At 39.9% G+C, this 22,762-nt stretch overlaps 1 protein-coding gene and 1 long non-coding RNA gene across 3 annotated transcripts in view; one reads left to right on the forward strand and one right to left on the reverse strand.

Annotated features, from left to right (window-relative positions):
• The window catches only part of RERG (RAS like estrogen regulated growth inhibitor), a 114,269-nt gene that overhangs the window by 78,423 nt on the left and 13,084 nt on the right, over positions 1-22,762 (reverse strand). The gene's annotated exons all lie outside the window — the stretch shown is intronic.
• Positions 3,579-5,413, forward strand: LOC119715530 (uncharacterized). Its single transcript, XR_005262671.2, has 2 exons — positions 3,579-4,075; positions 4,468-5,413. It is a non-coding gene; the product is annotated as an uncharacterized lncRNA (long non-coding RNA).

Genomic DNA, 22,762 nt, shown 5'->3' on the forward strand with positions numbered 1-22,762 from the left:
CTATCTGTTTGTCAAATTTGGCTGGAGTTTGGTCAACTCATGACTAAAAAGAAGAGACAGAGAGATAGAGCAATATAGAATTCTTGAAAATAGTGGTTTCCTTAGGAAAACAGGACCACAAAGACAACAGTAAAATGGGACATTTGAATTCACATGACATTTTCTCATTCCACATCTTTTCTGCTGACATGACAGCTTACACAGAGTTTTCCAGAAGCACCTCCTCTTATTGTTTTTTCCATCCCAATTAGATGTGTGTTTCTTGAGCACTTAAAGTCACACCTCCCAAATTCTTAGAGATGGAATTATAGTGTGCGAAATAAGGGACCACAAGCAAATTAATTTGAGATTAGAAGAGTAAACACAAAGCACATTTAAGATACTGCCACATCAATATATCCCAATGTCCTTGCACATCCAGAAACATCTTCTACACTGTGATCCTACTAGACAAGTTCTGTGCTTTTTTAAACACGTACCATTCACTTTCACTTTTTTATTGAGCAATAGCAAATCCAAATTCCAAATAGTTCTCTAGGAATTACCATTCCAAGCACACCTCTGCTTAGAAAAGATTCATTCAACAACCTGTGAAAGTTAAATCATTATCTAAAACTACAAATTTCTCTTGTTCCTTCCTACTCCCCACATGCAACTAAGTGGGCTGGGATCAGTGACTTCTACTCTCTTTCTCCTTCCAAAGAAACACAGTCTTTGCTCAGGACTATTCAATGCACAGATTCTCTGAGACTTGTTAGTTACTCCCAAATATCTTTCCTTAACAGTCTTCCGCTGCTATTAAAAGAATTTGAGCATGTAACAGGCTTCATTCCTTCACTAAGAATTTTTCAAGTCCAGAGTCCTCTCATTTCTTTAGTACAAATTTTCTGAGACAAATCCATCAACTTTTCAAAAACACTTCTCCTTTTTAAGCTGGGAAATGATAAAAGTTACTTGTTTTTCACAGGAATAGAGATGTTACCATGTTGTTCTGATCAAATTTAGCTTTGCTATTATTTTCTATCCTTTCTGCAGCTTCAGCTGGGCTTGTACCTCCATTACAGGTTTCAAACTGGTGAAATGGGTTTTATATGTTCTGTTTCAATTTATATGAATCAAAGCTTCTATACTAGTGTCAGGCAGTGTTATCCACTTTCCATCTTCAGAAGATAACTATCAAGAGATATTCGAAGTCTTCTCAAACAAAATATGTTTTGCTTTGACATTTCCAGAGCTTTAAATCAGATTTACACTTAAAAACTTTCTTTGTGGTTTCAGTCCCCTGAACTGTTGAAACAAGCTTTAAAGGATAACAGTGTTTGTTTAAACAGATATTCAACAAATCATGTGGAAGCAATGACCTCTTCATATTAAGATATGACATTTATGTAAAAAACATCTCTAGCTAAGTTATTCTGAGTGGGTAAAGACGACAAGTTTCTAGGCTCTTTTCCTAACTCCCCTCTGAACACCGGTAGCAGGAAATGTATTGTGGTACATTGTGATTTATTCTTAAATAAATATACACCTGGCTGCACCATCTGCTTTGCTAAACATTGTTCATTTCTTCCTCGGCAACAAAGAAATCATGTAAAGCTATGTCAAATGTGCTAACATTTACAAAATACTGTCCAATAAAACACAGCAACAAAATATGCTGTGAAATGTACCCATGATACACCTTGTTGGTATGCTGAGCGATGGAGATTTAGCATATGTAGATATGTAGCTCTTAAAATGTAGAAGTCTACATGATGATACAGTTGAAACAAAACTAAATTCCCATCTCAAGCCAAGCTTCTCTCAGGCTCGGTGAACTCTGCTCAACTTTGATGTGTTTTTTCTTTTCTTGAGAATTTCTGTATTTTTATGCTCTAGTTTAAGCAGAAGCAAGGAGCCCCACAAATCTCATTAGAAAGTATATTCTTGCAAGACTTTTAAACTATCTTAGGATGTTCCAATACTTTCAATAATAGAATAGGAAGAGGTTTTGTTGTTGTTGTTGTTGTTCTATTCTGATCAAGTTATATGAAACAGTTTAAGATACTTTTTAGCAGTAAAATCTCTTACACAAGAGATTATTTTCATGATAACATTTGATATAAACCAGCTCCCCTTTTTCTTTATTTTTTTTTCTCGAGTTTTTGACGAATTGTTATAAACCATCTTCCTAGACCTGCAAAAGGTGAGATGTGCTCATGTGCAATGGAGCATTTTAAGGCCTTAGTTCTTCATCACAATTCCTAGTGTAATGATACAGGATATAAGCACTGTAGAGGCCATTTGATGGCCCTTAGTACAAGGCTGTATGCCTAAAGAACAAATCTAATAAAACAAGTAATGATAGGAGGACTACTTTGCCTCCATCTTGGTAATGCTCCACCCATTTAAACTTTCTCTCTCCCTTTGTGTCTTCCCCTTTTCCTCTCTCCCCCCCCAGCCCATATGGTATATGTTATCTGTGCATAGACTCTCTTAAGCAGATCTGTTTCCCCACATGCTGGAGTAGGATCTAACCATACATACTGCAAGCCAGTTAAGTCTGTCTGGAAAAAAAGAACAGGACAGATAAAATCATGAAGATCTATGAAAAACTGAAGCAAAACAATATAAAAGTCTTTGATACATAATCTGCTTCTCAAATCTGGAGGCCATTGGAAATTGTGCTCATTAAGAACAAGCACTCATATTGCCTGTGTCCTCTGTTCTAGTGAAACCAACTTTATCTAGTTTATCTGTTTGATAAACTCTCCCTTTATCAGCATATGAATATAATTATTTTAGCAGTTGAAAGATTATGTTTTTGCTGGATAACTCATAGGTTACACAGACAAAAATATCACATCATTAGCATGGCCAGTATCAAATGTAGTTATAAATCATCAGCATTCAGCTTTTACTCCCAGATTATTGCTTTTAATTTTGAAAATACATGGTTAAATAAATCATTCTCTTCATCAAGAGTGAGAAATTAAATCCCAGTTTTAAAACTGTGTTCCAGCATCACACTAACTACTTGTTATGCTCTTGCTCGCAGGATGTAGGGATATACTTCGAGCCCTGGTTGACCAGTCATGAATATTATTCTCAGTTCCAGTAGCTGGAACTGCACAGTTCACTGTTGCACATGTCAAAGCTATCTGTACAGCTAACAGCCCCTCCAAAATTATTCCATACTCTGATACGCTGGTATTTATTTCCTATCTGTTTCAAAGGGCTTAGATAACAAAGTGTGATGCATGCTTATATCACGGTATCTTACCTCCAATCAGCTTCACTCCATATTAACCAGCCAAGCAAATAGCTCAAAATTGCCAGGAGCAATGAGACCACCAAGATGAAAGATCTGCCACTGTAGTTGCCCTAGTGCTTGCACTTGCGCTTGCTGGACCCTGGGCAGCTGTTTCTCCATCACCTTTCCCACCAGGGAGGGTTGGGAGCAACCCAGGAGAAAGCCCTGATGGGAAACACAGTCTGTGACTGAGGAGAAACAGGGGGATCAGGTGGTACAGATGTGCTGATTGCAGTACTTCTTTTAAATTGCAAGTCCTGGGCTGCTTAGATCAGACTAACTTTAGAGGGTGTGGGTTTGGTTCTTTTCTGGTGAGCAGAAAATGGTTCAGAAATTAATATGCCACCATTAATATGGTTCCGGTCAGAAACTCAAAATAATTCATGGTCTGGAAATGAAGTAAAAAACATGATGAAAGAATCTCATGTGCTACAAGGTTGCTGAGGAGTTCTGGCTTATGTCTCACACTTCTACATCTCCACCTTCTCATGGGACATCTGAATAAATCCCACTGCCTCTTTGATTCATGGATAAGTGACAAAGTTTTTTGTTTGTAAGGACAAGTGCCTGGTTGTGCACCTGAAGAGGAAGCACTTACCTGCCTGAGGCAGGGTAAGAATTGTGGAGCTCTGATAATGCTGCAGAAGACCTGTCTTGTAGTCTTTGAAGCCTGATTTGCACCCAAAGGAATGGATTTCTCTTTTGTCTGGAAATTAATGTACACCACAGCTACCACCTTGGGATTGCAAGGTCAGAAAGTTGTGAGGGATTGATGCTACAAAGGTAAGGTCCCCACACAGAAATCAGTAATTTTCTGGGGATGTAATATTATGGAAAATGCCAAACCAATGAGATTGTTTTTTACAATAGAAAGGCATTGCTAGTAAACACAATAATCTTTTAGTAGGAATTCAAAATCCTTGTTGTCTGGGTATTCATCTATCATACTCTCAAATGCTGTGCTTGCTGTAGCTATCTGATATAATTGACTTTTCCTTTTTAAATGCTTTAATACAACATATTTATAATGTATGTATATATGCATGTAAAAATATAAAGCTTGCTATGTGTGGTTCCTGTAGCAACAAAAACTATTGCAGTGTTTCAAAACAAATAATGATTTGGTGCCTGGATATGCAAGAGGCATTTTCATGTCCTCCCCTTATTTGCATCAGCTCCATTAAGGTGATGAATACATACAGTGCTGACAGTGTAAAGCAAGCAAAGAAGCAAGAAGTATTTTCTGTTATTCAGTCCTGCAGAAGGGGATACAGGGAAGGCTCTATCTTCTGGACAGAGTTATAAAAGCAAAGGAGAAGCCTTTAGAGACTGTATCTGGAGCAGCCTGGGCAATTTTTCTGCTCTGCATTTCTTGGGCAGAGAGCCGCTTGAAACATTTCCAGCTAGTATTGTTGTGTTTTTTTGTGTTTGAGGTTTATTTTATTTTATTTTATTTTACTGGGGAATGTCAATTCACAGAAATCAACAAGTTCCATGGGAATATGCTTAAATATGTTTTTATTGCACAAAAAAAGAAAAAAACAAATGGTGCTGACAAGGTCAAGGAATGTTCTGATGCTTCATTTCAAACTTATTGGTTTTAACATCTCATATTGTATAAAGCTTTAAACAGAGGCAAAAATGAACTTTTTTTTTTTTTTTTTTTTTTTTTAATTTTAAATAAGAGAATCACTTTAGGGGCAACTTTTGTAATTGTGTGAAGCTAGAAACAGAGTGTACTGAAAATACCAGTTCTTGTGTGGAGTTACAATCCCTACTGTTGTTAGTGTCTATTAAAAAGTCATAGTCTGTGTGGAAGAGCTTGAAATGAGCATGGACAGGGCTATGAGGCTATTTGAGGAACCAATGTGATGCAGCTATTAATGTGTTTAAAAGAGGGCTTTGCATTACTTGTGTATTTCTAAGCCTGGAACTGCAGTTTCTTGCTAATGGTTTTTGTAAAGGTGTGGTATACAAGCTTTGGGAAAAGATGATGCATGTGTAGAAAGTCTACTTTAAAGCTTTCATTCACTGTTATCCCTTTTGAATATTAATACTGGATTACTTGCATTGCACTTGTTATCTTGTAGGAGTGTGGCTTTAATAAATCCTGAACTGTGGTCTGTGAGGCTCCAAACCCGCTTCTGTGAACAGTTGTATATGCTGAAATATGCATTTAACCTTCTGATGTGATAAAATATGAATGTACCATATCCATTTTGTTTTTAATTAGCAGTCTCTGCTTGAGAACATTGACAGAGCACATTCAAGTGCTTTAGCTTCTCAGCTTTTCCTTTTTTCCCTCCAGGTTTCTTCATGTTTTTGTGTATTGATGTTTTTTGTTTTTTGTTTTTTTCTCTTGCTGTTTTGTTTTTTGGAGGGGGGTGTAGTGAGGGTGGAGGAGTGTCTGTTGTGGTTTTTAGCCTTGCAATAAACGTTAAGAGATTTACTTGTCCTTGAGAACAAAATATATGTGCACATGAAACTCTTCTAGAGAATAAGTGCTCTTTCATAATTTAGATGCTTGTGATCATCTCCTTCTGGGCTAAAAGTGTTTTTTTCTTCTAGAGTTAGTCTATTTGAAGCAATGGAATCCATTTCAACTAAATCTAACAAAACCTTTTACAAAGGAAAATGTCATTTTTGCAATAAGATTATACACGGACTGCTTCACTTCCTCGCATGCAAAAGGTACCTATATTCAGGCCAGAAAGGTTAGACCCAGTGGGTGCCTCTTGTCTGATGGTGGAAGAAGAGCTCAGTGGTATGAGCACCCAGTGGGGCCTCGTGCTGAAGACAGCAACCAGACCCCACTGTCTGACCCCTGAGGGGAAACACTTCTACCCGTCCAACGCTGAGGTAGACAAGCTTGATATGAATTGAATAGTATGGGGGTCAGACCTTTTGCAACCCCACTTCAAAGGCCTCCTCCCACTATGCAAGCAAGACACTTTCTCTTATTTATCTAGCTTTACTCTGAACTTATTTTACCCATATACAAAGTTTCATGTATCTTCCTTTAGCAGTTGTTTTCCAATGCCTTTCCTGCATGCTTTGGAGTGCAAGCTGAGCACCCAATTTATATCAAGGTGCATCCTCAACACCTAATGAAAAAAGGCTGAAGATGCAATCTAATTTATGAGTTATATTAAGTTCCAGACATATAACTCATGATAATGCAAATGAGAGCTAATGTCTCTGTATAGTGTAGTCACATATTCCTCAGAATGATCTAGAAGATGTTTCTAAATGATCCTAGTTCATTGTAGTGTATTTATGAGCATGTGTGCTTTCAGCAGCTACTTTTTTTGCATGGCCTTGGATTTTTTCCTTTTTTTTTTTTTTTCTTTTTTTTTTTTTTTCTGCTTGTCCTTAGTTTGTTTCAACTGATGGGGGCAAAAATGCCTGCAGGCTGGTGTCCGTGAGGTCTGGGTAAAGGGCCATCCCTGCATGCAGGGAAAGCGCAGCACACAGCAATGGTGGGAGCTACTGGGCTAGTAAGATCAGGGATGGGTTGCCTTTTGATCTACAGCATCCTCCTCCCTCTCCTCAGTCCTATCCTTGTCAGTGGTACCCAGCCATGTCTCAAGCTGCTGCCATGAGCAGCACTGAATGAGTGGAGGAATAAAATGAATGCCGCCAACACCCCAGCCTGAAAATATTCTTGCAACTTTCATCCAGTGTCCAGCCCTGAAAAGATTGGTGTTAAGATGAGCTCTAGCCCAGTGATTTGGGACTGTTGTCTGTGACCTCAGGTACTCTGCTCCTCCATCCCGTGCTGAGTCTGCATTGTTGGCTGAGCGTTGGACTGGACTCAGGCTAATTTTGCAGCCTGTCTATGCTGTTTGGATGCCACTCTGCTCCTGGGTGCAAACTCTGGACATCTCCAAAGCACAGGAGATGAAGTGGGTTCATTTCTTATTCTGGGGATCAGGTGTGCCTCCACATGCTTTGGTGTTCTCCACTGCCCAAAGTGCTTTGTGGCAGCGTTTCCCTTGTGGTGTTCATTCCTTTGGGGAAGCAGCTGTCCAGAAATTGTCATGTGCTCAAAGTTGCATGGCAAACACACTTAAGCAAGTGGCTTCATCCTAAGACACATGACACACAGAACTGGGGTTTGGGCCCATGGTTCACCAGACATTAGAGCTGCAACACTGTAGGATCAAGGCAATTCTTTTGTCCTTCCTCTCTGGGGCTGACCAGGCTGTATCATCTGTTCTCTGTGTGCTAGACACAGCGTAGGGAAGCAGCAAGCTGAGTAATGCAGTGCTAGAAAATCAGAGGTGAGGGAGGAAGAATGGGATTCCCAACCAATGTGGAGAAAAGGGAGAACAGAAAATAATGAGTGGAAAGTGAAATACAAAGGAGTGGGTAATTAGTCATCCTACCTGTCTTTGCTTTGCTTGTGCCTAGGATGATGCAACTCTTGTTAGTGTCAGAATAATCTTAGTAAAGGGGACCTGGGGAAAGGACTGCAAGTAGGAACTGAAGAGGAAGCTGAAGACCTCAATGACAGTATGGGGAAAGTGTGTGAGTGGACTTCCAGGTAAAGAGATGCAGCCCTTCCTGCCATAGGCTTTGCTTATCTGACCCAAGCAGTCTGTAAATGTACCAACCGCTTTCTTAAAAGGATGTAAATGATCTGATGCCATGAAAACAGAGGCAGAGCCTGGATGCAGTCAATGGAAAGTGCTGCAAAACCATCCTAGGTAGAAAATGTTCTGTACTGAAAGTTTAGTATTTGGGCCTGAACTAGTCAGTAGGCTCTTTTGGTGCTTTTCTAGGCTTTTGGCTTGACTCATGTGGGAGTGGCCCTTCTCCAAGAAAAATGTTATGCAGTTTCTATGGGATACATAACAAATCAGTATTGGTTTTTTGTTTTGTTTTGTTTCGTTTTTTCCATGATCTGGTAATCCTATTTCCCTTGTATGCCAGGAGATCCTACTATGTGATCTAGTAACTAGCTGTTAACTCAAGGTACTATATTTTTGATCCATCAGCCACTAAAAACCTATGCATGTAAACACCAAGTGTCTAGAAAATATGAACAACCTGTTGAATTTAGCAGCACAAGAATTCCCTAAAGGCATAAAGCCTGTCTCAAAGACACTTGGTGTCCTAAATATAGTTTCAGTCAGGCCTATGCTAGAGAAAAGACCAGGATAGAACAAGGTGAGAGTTGGTGCCAGAAGATCTGAAAGATCAATGTCATTTTTGTCTTGCTTCTGATACAGTACTCTCTCTCATCAGCTTCAGCTAAGAAACTGGACTCTTACTGAGTTCAGTTTCCACATATTTCAGTACTGATCCTAACAGTCTTGGTGACATTATCTGGAGCACTGATGCAGAACCTGCAAGGAAAAACTGTGGAACTCATTGAAGCCCTTCCAAACAGGAAATGGGATCATGGCAGCTTACAACCAAGCTGCAAAACTTCACTTTTACTCTTCCATATGTAGACAAGTCATTTGATACCACACAGGCAATATCATAAGCTTGTGTTTTATTTCTGGACCCTGATGTGGGAAGTGGAAGACATACAATATGAGGTCTCAGAGCTGTACTTTGAGTAAAGACAAACACCTGGAAGAGAATTCAGCTAAATCATAAACGATTCAGTCTGAAATCAGAGTAGTTACATGGAGAAATATTCTAGAACAGTCCTTATGCTCCAGGTTAACGCTGTCTCTTCTTATACCAGGTCTAGTCTTCTGGAAACAGCACAGCTCTGTAGTATGTGGACTTCTCAGACCTGGCTGTCATTGCGGCAATGAATGCAAGAGCAGAAGAATTAGGTTTAATACACTTAAATTCTGCACATCTTCCCTGACATACCTATAGCTGCAAACCTAGCGTGCATGCAAGCAGTAATGTTTGGGGAAAGTCCTTTGGCTTGCACAGCGTACTTTATTATGTCAGCTGGCTTAAGCTGTCCTGACAAAATAACCATGTGGAACTGAGCATGTATGTAGCATTTGTACTAGTAGTTCACATTTAAAGTAAAAGTAGAGAACCTTTCCACTCAGTCCTCACTTTGTAGTGACTTCTGACTAGTTTTCTGTCTATGATCTTGGTTCTTGAAAGCAAGCATTCCTAATTCTCAGTGCAGCTTGATGCTCACAGGCAGGTTTAATCTCACAGCCCACTTAGTTACCAAAGGAAAGGAGCATCTGGTATGTATCTAAGGGCTAATAATTATCACTGAGATATTGCATGAAGATACATGTATTCTCTCAATCATAGCATTCTCTGGGACAGAAGCTACAGGGGAGAGCTATTTCAGCTGAGTGCTTCTGTGCCAATGGGAAAAACATAGGGAGAGAGTTTAAAATGGACCAAGGGGAAAAACAATTTATTTAAACTAACTTGCTGAGTCTCCTGCATTCCGTTACAAAACATTTTCTAACCTCCAATTTTTTTAAGGCACACATGTGAGCCTGCCCCTTGCTCCACAAAGAGCAGAATGTTCTGCTTCTGTTAGAAGCCAACATGCTCAGCACTTCTCAGAAGGCTCCTGCCATATTCCTGGGCGAGCTACCAAATGTCATCTCTGAACACCGTTAAGTCAACCATCTGCTTCAAGGCAGCACCAACTGGTGTTACTGTCACTACTACCGTTACTGGTGTTTTGTTTTGTTAGATCCCAATGCATGTTGCCGATTTTGTGGCAACAAAAGTTTGTAGTATAGTGGGCTGTATAATATCTGGACTGTTTGCTAAGGATCTGTGGATGCTGATCTGCTCTTTGGCACAAACTTGCTTAAACTGGGAATGCAGGCATGCTATATCTGAGGCTACAGAAATCCTCTGCATAGGGAGTATTCAGAACGCTTTCTCCTAGAAAAGTAACGTCTTGACAGAACCAAGGTCTGTCCTCTGAATGGCAGAATTCCTAGCAGTGTAAGTTCCAGTTATTTTCTCTGCTTGTGTTGTTTGAATAGATTGCAGCACATTCAAAGAACAGTGAAGGTACTTCAGGTTAGCTTGTACCAGCCAGAATTTCTTCAGCAACACAAATATAGTATATTCTATGTGGTATATGCTAATGCATCTTTTATCTCCTCCAAACCATTTTTATACAATTGTAACCCGAGCTGAAATGCTCACATGCAGAGCTTCCCACTGCTGTGATATCCAACTACTTTACAAATAGGAAAGCATTTATCCTTCCCAAGCTTTGTTGAAATAACGATATATACTAATAATTACAGTAGACATGTGAAGTGATTGACCTAAGGTTGCTCAAGAAATCTGTACCACATGGGAGACTAACTAAAGTCACTAGTTTTCAGAGTAAGACATCATTCATTAACGGAAACTGTGTTATAAGATATGCCAAACACAAACAAATTAGAGCTGGGCAACTTAGGATAGGCACCACTTCATTCCATTTTCCTTGCACTAGCTGCTGTGTATATAGTCTTTCCCAACCAAAAGAACAACTGCATCACTTACATAAAGTAAAGCATCGTTTACCTTGGAAACTGCATTGATGCACTCAATAAATACCCAGATAAACTCCTGGCTACTTATGCTCCTTATGACATTGAAGGTCATAGGCAAATAATCTATTTTACATCTAAACTCCTCTCATTATGGCTACCTTGCATGTTCCACGGGCTAACATGCAAACATGGCCATTGCCACAGACCAGCTAAGAAAATAGTATGAAGTAAGTGCTTTTCTTACAGTTAGTTAATGTTCAGACTTCATTGAATGTTGTCCTTGCAAATGCAAAGTGGGAGAATGAAAACCCTTCAGCTGAACTGATATTGAAGCCTTGATTTGGTCTTGTAGTCAACTGAGATGGCAAACCTGTTTCCAAAATCAGTGCCCTATGCCATAAGCATAAACAAATGGTTTCATGCAGATATGTAAAATGTAATCTATACAAAAGCTACTAACTATAAAAATGCTTTGTAAGAAAAGTGACAAAGAAAACTCCTCACAGGAAGTGCACTCAGAGAAAGCTCTTTACAATTGAAGACAAATATTCCTCTGAGTCATAAATACATTTAATTTCCATATGTTAGAAAAGGAGGAGAAAGAGAGGAGGAGGTAATGGCATAAATGAAATGGGAGGTTCCTCTAGTAAATTCAGATGAGCATTTGCTCCTTTAGGCATCTGCTTGTAGGAATATGCCAGACGAAAACTTTGCATCCATATGGTGCACTGCAAACAAGGCACTCGTCAGTATACAAACATCAGCTGACTTTCTGCACATCTTTTTTGTTTGCCTTATAGTGAACATTAAATACAGTCCTCTAATCTCTGCTGGAGCTTGTTGGTTCTAAACAATGAAAGAGGAAGTAGAAAATAAACAGGTATTCTTTAGGGGCTAGAGGATGTTGAGGTAGCAAACAATTAAGTGACTTGCCAAGACCACACAAGAAGTGAACTATTATCGATAGCCTTCAGGCTCCTTTTTTTTTTTTTTTTTTTTTTTTTTTCTCCTGCAGTTCTCATTAGTAGATACAGGGCTTCTCACGCAGAAACTAGGCTTGCTTTAAGTAAAGCATCATTTAACTTGGGAACTGCATCGATGCACTCGCTGAACATCCAGATAACCTCCTGGCTGCCTGTACTCCTCATGGCACTCAGGGACTTAGGAAAATAATCTATTTTGCAGCTAAACTCCTTAAAATGACAAGCCACCCGGTGCTTGGGTGCAAGTTGGCTGCATACCTTCTTGCTTTAGTGATTTAATGTCTGTCTTTAATTGGGATGAGTGTAGCCCTTTTAATTGAGGGATTTAGGATAACAAGGCTGTGTGCTCAGGTTGGTAGAGCTCTGCTGAAGAACACTGGTCCTACGCTGGTTTTGAAAAGGGTGTTCTAAAGCAGCAGTACAGTTATGAAAGTATTTCTTTACAGTGAGACAGATCTAACTTTAACTCTGTCTGGTTACAATCAAATTAGATTTTTTTAGGCTTTAGAAATTGCTCCAGAGAGTGACTGACCATGTTTTTTTTTTGTTTTGTTTTTTGTTTGTTTGTTTGTTTTTAAATAATAACCCTTTGAATAGCTCTAGCCTGACACTTTGTTAGCCTTCTGAATTAAGCATGTGTGTGTTTATCACCATGCTTATGAAGGCTGTCTACCCCTGCCTCCAAAGCAGCCAAGTGAAAAGAAAGCCCTGTGGATGGTTATCATACGGCCCAGCAGGCGCACATCTGTGCCTTCTAGATAGCCCTCTTGCAAAAGAAAAGATCCAAGCAGAAGTAGAATATGACATAAGCCAACAACTTAATAACTACATTAAACTGAAATGCAACTGATCATATTTTTGCTCTGTTTCACTGACATCAGTTTGTGTGGTCAACCACACTTGCAGTTTCTACCTGATAGACTTTAAGACATAATTCATCTGTGCAGCCTCAAGAACCTCAGTGCAAACCACCCCTGCTGTGACTGTGGTAAAAAGGGGTCCTCTGCCAGGAAAACAGACATTTCGTTCCATTATTCATTTTTAATACCTGTGCTGGGACTTCAAGTGCCACTTGTAATGGTTGTTTTTACATCGATGCAGACATTTTAAATAAATTAATTCCAGAAGTTGTTTTCATGTGAGGAACCTGAATGGATATAAAATTATCTAGATGGCTGACAGCCAGGTGCAGTCTTGTTTAGTCACAAAAGTATTGCTGTCTCTCATGACTTTACCATGATTTTTCTGACATTTGCTACCTTTACTGCAGCCCTGATTGATGGCAGTATTCACTTTGAGAATTTCAGCTTTGTTTGAAAGCCCTTGTAGATGTACATTTACCCAGCCTGATTATGAAGAAGTTTGAAAAAGTTAAGCAGGTATTCTCTGAAACTTCACACCAGAAAGCAAATAAAATAATTTTAATAGCAGTTACTTGAAAATGTGAATTTTAAAAAATGAAACTTCCCTATTTTTTGGGGCAGTGTTAGTATATGTTCAGGACCTGAGGATATTCAGAAGTCTGGAGCTAATAAGTAAAGGGAATACCTTATAAGAAAAAATATCAGGACACAAAGTTACTCCACTGTCTGTGTGAATTGCACTCTGTAGCACAAGAGCATAGTAAATGCTCTGTAGCACAGAAGCATAGTAAATGCCCTTTTAGGTCATACCAACAGTCCATCTTAGCCAAGAGCTGAATTTCTGACAGTGGCAACAGGAGATACTGCTTAGGGAGAGCATGCAAGCCTGGCTGCTTTTTGTGGTCTGCTCCCCTCATTGAGAACTGTTGCATTAAGGATGTTACAGGGCACATCCTTGTCCAGTGCTTTCAAAATCCATTTGTGGATCTCTTATCCATGAACTTGAGTAAATCCTTTTTGAACTTGCTGATGTTGCCTGTGTTTTAAAACTGTAGTAGCTAGTTTCAGGTTTTTACTATCCATTCTGTCAAGAAGTACTTGCTTGTGTCTGTTTGAAGCCAGTCTTTCACTAGTTTCATCAAGTGGCCTCTAGCTCCTGTTCTTTAGGATTTGATGAAATCTGTTCTTTGTCTGTGTTCATTTTACCCACTATTTTCATGATTTGTAAACCTTTGATCATATCTTACCTTTACCTTTTCCTCCCTAATTATGGAGTTCCAGTTTTACCTAAAGTTCTACAGACTGCAAAGCCAAATTCAGTCACAAATAAACATCTCTTTTTGACTCTGGACTTCTGAGAGCTACCTCTCCTGCAGGAGAAGCACTTGCACTATGCCTAACAAGGGTGCAAGAATTCCCCTCCACCTTCCCCTTCTCTTGCTCTTCTCTTCTTGAAAACATTTTAATGCAATATGACTTCACAGCTTTATACCAACATAACTTCAAGATTAGATATTGAAATGTATGTATTAGTTCTGGCTCCCAGTTAACTACTAGTGTAGATACACTTAGCAAATAAGCTACAGTTGTAAAGTCTACGTGCATGTAAACACAATTCTTATACTTGTGTTCATATTAAAAACTGATCTCTTCAGCAATAACAATTTACTGTGAGTACCCTTAAATTATGCGTGCTTGTGTGAATGACACCAAAAATCAGACTATGATTTTGCAGGAACTGCAAAGAAGCGAGGAGATGCTCTTTTCCCATATCATAGCAAGAAAATGACTAAATACTCCATATCAAATCAATGAAGTCATTAACTTTTGTTTCTAAATCAACTTTAAGCACACTGCTCAAGAAATTCAGGCACTTCTCAAAACCACCTATAGAAAATTCTTAGCTTTTCTTATACTGAATACAGAAATCAATTAAGAAGGAAGACTTCAATTTCTTAGATTTTTTTATTTTATTTTATTTTATTTTGTAATGTCATATTGCAAAATGCTTTAAAAGCCTAGGAGTTAGAAAATTTGACCTGGAATCTTGACTGTCTTGCCTAATACCTGACAATTCAGGATTCAAACTTTCATATTCTTAGTTCCTGTGTGTGTGTAACTGATCTTCCAAATGTTAATAAAGCACAAAAATAATGACATTCTGGATCTGCAGACAGCTCCTGTATCTTTGCTACAGATCAGAATTTTATCACTCGTTATAGGTGCAAAATTAATATGCCTCAGGTTAATATAAACATTGGTTTCATGCCCCTGCAAGCCACAGTGGAAACACTGAATCAATACGGCTTTCAGAAAGCTTTGCGCAAAGCAAAGCTTTGAGCAGGAAAAGGCTGACACAAAAGGGGTCCTGTGTGGACAGATGTGTCCCCAAGAAAGGCAGCAGAGCTCCAAGACCCTCTTTCCATTGTCCTTTGGCAAGGGATATCTTGGGGGAAAGTGAAAGAGAAGAGGTGGTGAGAGGGAAGCAGAGTAAATATAGCAGAAATTCTTTGTAACAACATGTAGAAAGCCTAAGCAAGAGACAGGGTATTTCAGACCCTCAAACTCTAATGTATGGGGACAAACGCTGGAGGGGGAGTTCTGCTTCACATACCAGATACACTAGGCAACAGTCAGAATGATTAACTTAACACTTACATAGACCACTGACGCTACCCTATAAATAGGCCTTAGCTAAGTTTTCAGTTCCACATACTTAAGGGCTTAAGTAAACAAAGGTACAGTTTAATTAAGATATCATGGCATATGGGATCAAGAACTACATACCAACCCATGCTTTTTTTCTAATTTTCTATGAGTATTGCACAAACAAAAGCCCCAATCTGGATAAACTCCCAGAAGTTTAGGGTTTTGTCCAAAAATTGCTTGATTCTCAAGAGTCTGCAAAATTGGCCTTATTCTCATCGGGACAACGGATTTTCCTCATGGCAATTTCAGATAAGGTGAAAAACATCATTCAAACAGCTTCTTCAAGTATTGCAGCACTGAAGTGGAAATTAGAGGGGGAAGGAGTGAGGGAGGAACTGAGGGAAGGGTGGAGGACATGGCTTTTAAAAGAAATTGGGCTAAATTCACTCTGAGTGACCATGACTTTGAAGATACTTTTAAATGAATTAATTTCCCCACAGCTCATTTCAGCTGCAGATCAACTGCAGGACATTCATTTCATTCACTTGTTGTATTTGGGCTAAAACACACATACAGCAGCGAGACACCCTGTCTGGTTGTCGTGCAGTAGGGATCTGACTTAAGCTAGTTAATACCAAATATAAGCTCTTTTCAGCTGATTTGTTCACCCATCTGTGCTGTGTCCTTACACAGTATGTGTATTTTTTCATATAAATTTCCTAGTTAAAACTATGCTAATGGTGTTAATTTGTGCCTGTGTCAGTGTTAAATGTTTTGAGTTTTCGGAGTGGGACAGTTTTCTCCCCTAGTCTAAACAAGGCCTCTGCAAATCCATCAGATGAGATTTGTAAGATTGATCACACTGCTGCTCTTGCTGCAGTGAAGCTGTCTATAAAATTGTCCTGAAGCTAAATAAGTGTGTTCCTGAGCTGTTGTAAAAGCCAGCGCATGGAGCGCCCTGCCCTCCTCAATTGAGGTAGCACAAAATGGAGTCTGGGGCTCAAAAAAAGCTTCCTCACTGCTGTGCAAGTGCAAAATCTCAGGGAGGCATTTGGGTTATCTGTCAGCTTTAAGAGCCTCCATGGCACCTAGCTTGGATGAACTCCTAGAATTCATTTAATGCCCTGATAATGGCAGCTGGGCATGCTGCTGCATGGTATGTATTCAGTGTCTTAAACTGCATCCCAAGCTGCTCACTGGCTTCTCCTGAATGGTGCATTCTAGCTCTGCACTAAAGAAGCCTCTTTCAAACTTAAAAAATATAATAAAATCACCCTGAGGCCCCAATAAATTGATCTCTCAATTGAAATGGGTGGAAAAAATAACTGTTTTGGAATGGCTTCTACCTAGGACATTAGACAAAGTGGAAAAATAAATGATACCCTGATATCCCCTTAGTGGCCTATGTCTGAGAAGAGGTTTTATTATGGTACATTTTTCTCTTTTAGCTGTGTGTTTTGTTTCTTAATTATACAGAGCCCACACAACCCTTGTAGTGCAGGGCCACACATTCTGCCTAGGCTCTTCAACAGACAGCAAACGTAAGGCCACAAACCCCAACTGCCAGAAGATACTTGGACATAAATATATGTGTGTATATATATATCCATCTCCATACATGCTCATGTTGACTTTGTTCAACTAAAGCTTTCTGCTAAAGCACTGAGGTAAACTTCGCCCCTGTGCTTTGGCTTATTCTTTGTGCTGGTGAGAGGTGCTGGCTGGCGTGCCTGGCAGCCCTGGTGGCAGGAGGCCTCTGCTTAGCCGTGGCCAAACTGCCTAGCAGGCAGTGGCAGCAGGGAGCTCTCCTCTTGCTGACACCTTGCAATCCTGCCCAGCTAGGGAAGCATCTTTAAGTGGCTTAGACTGACTTATTTGTTTCTAGTTGCACTGGATGTATAAAAGATAAGAGTATAGAGGTGAAGGCTCTCACTGACGTACAAGGAGACTTAGACGAAAAGATGAGATAAGGTGGCTGAAATTTTGACACTGTCCTCTCAGGCTAGGATGATAGTTTTCAGCAGTTTCCAGAACTATTTCCTGAGACAAATCTGTTTTAAATCAACTAATTGAGAGGTAATTTTAATTCTAAATTGCTGTTTGCTTTTTATTTGTTGGGACTTCTGTCCCCCATACTCTTCACAATGCCTCTGTGCCAGCCAAAAGAAAAGGGCAACAATGACAACATATTTTTTTTTTTTTTTTATGGACCTTTGAGAAGAAAAATGGTCAGGTATCCTGAGCTAGAATGTCTTCCGTAAGGATAAACTCAAGAGGAGAACTTAACTCCCAGCTCCAATTCATGAAACACAACTTGGGACTTCAAGGCATTGGCTTGCTAACAAACATAAATATACTTTCATGAGCGTAGCAAAAGCATGCTCTTGTTGACATGCTAACCCCCCTCTGTCATATTTTGAGCTTCTGCTTTGAGGAATGATGATAATAAAATACCTGAGTAAAGTGGCTGCATGGATATTTTTCAGTACAAATATTTTTTTCCTAGTATTGCTCTTGGAAATGACGGAATTACTTCTTTAGACATCTTCTGGGACGGGCGGCTGTGAAGGGTAGGACAGCAGCTTGCAGCAGACAGCCAATGTGGAAATAGCCAGCCTGAATAGTTAAATCTAAGAAATGTCCTAAGAAATGTAGAGAGGAGCTGGTACTACCCTACTACTATTTAAGGCTACCCTAAATAGCATTGCTTCCCGCTCCACCTGTCAGACTGAAACCTGAAGCTTAGCCTGACAGAGGATACTCATCCTTGTTAGAGAAAAAAGTGCAGCAGCTGCCCTGCCTTCGCTTACAGAACTCAGGTTTTGAGGCAGCAGAGCGGAATACTTCCACTTACTGAAAATGTGACCCTGATGCTTTGTGTGTTAATAACTAGAATTGCCTCCTCCTTACATAAATTGCCAAATCTCTCAACAAACCACCTTTTTTTTTTCCCCACTGTTATCTGAGACAGACTCATTTAGAAGTACCACATTGCTGTTGCTCACAGTTAATGTTTTTCTGAACATGTACTTGCTGTCCCGTGATAAGAAGCACTCTACCATAAGAAGCACTCTACCAGATGCTTCTATCTAGTAGATATAGGAGATGAAGGCCAGTATGTTATGGAAAGGCTGCATTTGTGCAACTGAAAAATCTCCTAATGTGATGATAATGTCTGTTTAAACCACAAAGACAACAGGAAGAGTCCTTGGTTGAAGGAGTCAGGCTGTAGATTGAGCTGGAGAGTCTGGGTTGGGCTCCTGGCACAGCTATCAGCTTGGTATCAGTTTCTCCATGTCTTTGTGTGCCCGTCTCCAGTATGTGAAATACATGCTATTGTACAAGACTACTGCAAGGGCACATTACTGCTGTGCTATTTGCGTGTCTTAACTGTTGCAAGGCAGGGCTGGAAAAGAGGTCAGAACTATAACTTCTTCAGATGATGAGCTTTCAGGGAATTTACAGGAAGTTCCCCAATTCTGAACGCAGAACATCCAGCACCTGTGACTGAAGAGGAAATGGTATACAACTCTTCTCCTGGGGTCTAGAGTTTTGCCCTTTGCTTTTAAATGATATTTTGCCTTTGAATTCATTATGCTACTTTCTGAGAGAGAGTCTGCTAGCACTGGGTGGACACCCCCAAGGAAGTGCCATGGTGGGGCAGTGGGACATGGTCCATGGAAAAACTGACCTTGCTCTCCAAGGACCTGCTGCAAAGAAATAAACATGCACTTTTCCATTGACTTCCACAGACTTTGGATTGATCCCCTGATGTCTGACAACGCTTCTTAACTGTGGCAACACAGCTATGGAAACTAAGTAAGGAAGGATGGCAATTCAGAGGAGACCAAAAATGGCATTCTTCTATTTTTCTAGCCAGGGGGAAAAGTCTTGCTGTAAATCACTGCCGATTCTCTTGGATAAGAAGTCCTGTTCAAGTGCCTGGAGTGCCTAAGGCTGACAAAACCTGCTCTTAAAAAAGAAATTAAAAAACAAACAAAAAAAACCATACCACAAAACACCTACTTTCTCACTCTTTCCCCTGTGACTTTTTTGAAACCTCGATTTTTCAAATCTCCCAGAGCTGCCTTTAACTCAGGAGAACCTCCTTTACCCTGGGACCTCTCTAGCAGATTATCAGCTCTAAAGACAACAGCGAAGGAACAGTGGCTCCAACAAGTAGCCATTCAGATTGATGTGTGGGGAATACTTGATTTCAAACAATCTCCTGTCTGAGGGACACAACATTTGCTCAGGGCACTGTATAAGGTTATTTAGTCTACCATTTTGTGGAGTCTTTAATAATCTTTAACTTCCCATAATAGCAGTTTTCAGCTTTGCAAATAATCCAGTGAAATTTCCATCTAGTTTGGGAGAGTTGCAACTTAAAGCTCACCTTTCTGTGTTGGCTTTTTCATCTTCCAAGAATGTTAACTTTTATTTTCTTTCCAAAACCATCTGGTTCTATATTCCCACCCCCCTTCCTGCATGCAGGATTTCCTCTGTGCAAGCCCTTAGTTTTTTCTCCAGTGTGTTTTCAAGTCTTACACCCTAGCCAGAGGTAAAAATATCCATGTTCGTATGAGTCAGCAGAAAGCTCAGTATCTTTATTCTCTGATCTTAATGTGAATTTACTGAAGAGATTGCATCTGTATTCTGCTACTCCACCTACTCCTGTTAATCCCTGTTCTTGCAAATAAGCTACTGCTGCACAAATTGTACCATTCATAATAATTAATTCAAATGCATGAAATTTGCAAGTTAGTTCTCATTAACACCCCTGTAGCACAATCCAAACATTGACCCAGCTAGTATTTTCAACTTAGTGTCATAAAGCTACACGTATTTATTTTATTTATTGCATGTAATTTGAATTTGTTTTTCATAGAATTGTAGCATGACTCAGGTTGGAACTGACCTTAAAGATCATCTAACTCCAAGCCCCCTGCCATAGGCAGGGATGCCACCCACTAGATGAGGCTGACCAAGGCCCCATCCAGCCTAGCCTTGAACACCTCCGGGATGGGGCATCCACAGCTTCTCTGGGCAACTTGTTCATGCTTACAGCAAAGAATTTCCTCCTAATGTTTAGTCTAAATCTATCCTCTTTTAGTTTAAGACCATTCCCCCTTGTCCTATCATTATCTACCTGAGTAAAGTCCTTCTTCACCTTTTTGTAAGTCCCTTTTAAGTACTGAAAGGCTGCAATGAGGTCTCCACAGAGCCTTCTCTTCTCCAGGCTGAACATCCCCAGCTCTCTCAGCCTTTCTTCACAGGAGAGGTGCTCCATTCCTATGATCATCTTTGTAGGCCTCCTCTGGACTCGCTCTAACAGGTCCGCATCTTTCTTTTTCTTGTGCTGGGGGCCCCAGACCTGGACGCAGTAGTCAAGGTAGGGCCTCACAAGGGTAGAGCAGAGGGGGACAATCACCTCCCTCAACCTGCTGGTCTCACCTCTTTTGATGCAGCCTAGGATGCACTTGGCCTTCTGGGTTGCAAGTGCACACTGCTGGCTCATGTTGAGACTTCCATTCACCATGAAAAAAAATTAATTTTTCCTAAATGCCATAAAAGGATTCAATAACTGTATTATAGAAATCAAGGCAACTAAGCACCAGGGAAAAAATTCTTAAATTAATATAATCATGTTCAACAAAAACATTTTTAAAGTCTGGAGTTGTCACTCCACTCATCTACTATGAAACCTTTGTGATGAAGCACACAAAATTCTTGTTACTGGGGAAACTCTTCATAGGCAACTAGAATCCCAGAGAGTTCATGAGTTGCCTAAAATTGGAGGAACTGCTGCAAGGGTGCTCCATATATCCCATGTTACTGCCATTAAAAGTTTCTCTGGGTCATTTTGGTAGCAAGTGCACTACCTGTGTGATGATATTTATGCAACAATGTTCTTTCAAATACACAAGTTGAGGGAGCTACTCTGACTTTTGTTGATCATGAGGAGATCAACAAAAGTTTCAGGATGGTAGGAATTTATTATTATTTTTTATGTATTTATTTTTAGAAATAATGGTTATGATGTGCTGAGGTATTATAGAACAGTTTGGGTTAGAAGGGACCTTAAAAGATCATCTAGTTCCAACCCCCTTGCCTCAGGCAGGGATGCCACCCACTTGATCAGGTTGCCCAGGGCCTCATCCAGCCTGGTCTTGAACACCTCCAGGGATGGGGCATCCACAACTGCTCTGGGCAAATGAAAGGTAATGAAAGTTTTTGATCATGTCCCAGTATTTCACCAAGTTCATTGGCGATATGACAAGTTAACACATTAACATCGCTGCCTTAATCACAAACTCCTACCCAGTGTTATAAGAGGTCATCTTTCATGTGAAAGGTACAGGGATAACCTGAAAGTAACACACTCATTAGTCATTATGAGAGGCAGTCCTCACTCATATAGTGATCCAGCAGCTCCATGCATTCATGCACTTCTCTTCGTCCAGCTTCTTTAAACAGAATAGCTGTAAGCCAGTAGCCCAAGCAGTTTTCTTACAGAATCGAACCTGGATCTCTTGGGTCAAATACCACCACTTTAATCAGGACTCTGGCTTTTTCTTCAGAGAGCTCACAGTTCAGTGGGGAACTGGAGGATGTCAACCTGTGCTCTAAGCTTTAGGCAGATACTTTTTCTAGAGGCTGGTATTTAGCCAGGGGTTTGGATTTGTCTGAAGCAGGGGAAAGCTATGTATTAGCCTAAAAAAACAAATGAACAAAAAATCACTTCATTTTGTTCTCTCCAAGACCTCTCCAAGACCATCTCTAAGGCTGTTCAGAAGCTGTGCAGGTCTCTTATATAAGAAACATATGTATAAAACTACTCTCATTTGGTTAGTACTCTGGTTAGTACACAGTGAGCATCCTATGTTCATGAATGCCCTGGAAACTTCTTTTTTTCTGAGTGGAAAAATTTGGAATCCAAGAGCACTTTTGCAATCAGCAGGTTCAAAGTATTCTGAAATGTCACATGGAATATGCCTTTAGAATGTCATAGAAATGTGGAGACCCAGCTCCTTAAAGTCACCTATTAAAGCAAACAGAGCAGTCCTAGAATTGCACAATGATTTAGTACTTTTAGCACATGGTGATGTCAGTCTGCCCACGCTGGAAGCTATAAAGACTTACTTCAGTCTGCTGTGTCTTGCTATCCACAAAACGTAAAAACATTTTAACCTTCACCAGCAGCAATGGCATTAGTGGGAATGAACAGAAAATGACAGTGCACAATCAAGCTTCCAGGTGTTTCAATAATGAACATGTTTCCTTAAACTCTGTTCCAGCTCCTGCTGTTGGTCATTGTATTCTCCCTGCCTTTTTGAACAACTACCTCCTGTGCAGAAACTGGAAGTAGGAGGTAAGGTGGCAATGTACTATTTTAGTGTGGCTGTGAAGGTCACTCTTTGCAGCCAGTCCCCAACTGTACTGTAGCACTGGGATAAAAAAGTAATATTTTCAGTACTACAATGTGCAACTAAATTTCTCATATTTGATGGTAATAAATTTTCACAGGCA

This window comes from Anas platyrhynchos, chromosome 1 (assembly GCF_047663525.1).
Source record: "Anas platyrhynchos isolate ZD024472 breed Pekin duck chromosome 1, IASCAAS_PekinDuck_T2T, whole genome shotgun sequence".
Taxonomy (NCBI): domain Eukaryota; kingdom Metazoa; phylum Chordata; class Aves; order Anseriformes; family Anatidae; genus Anas; species Anas platyrhynchos.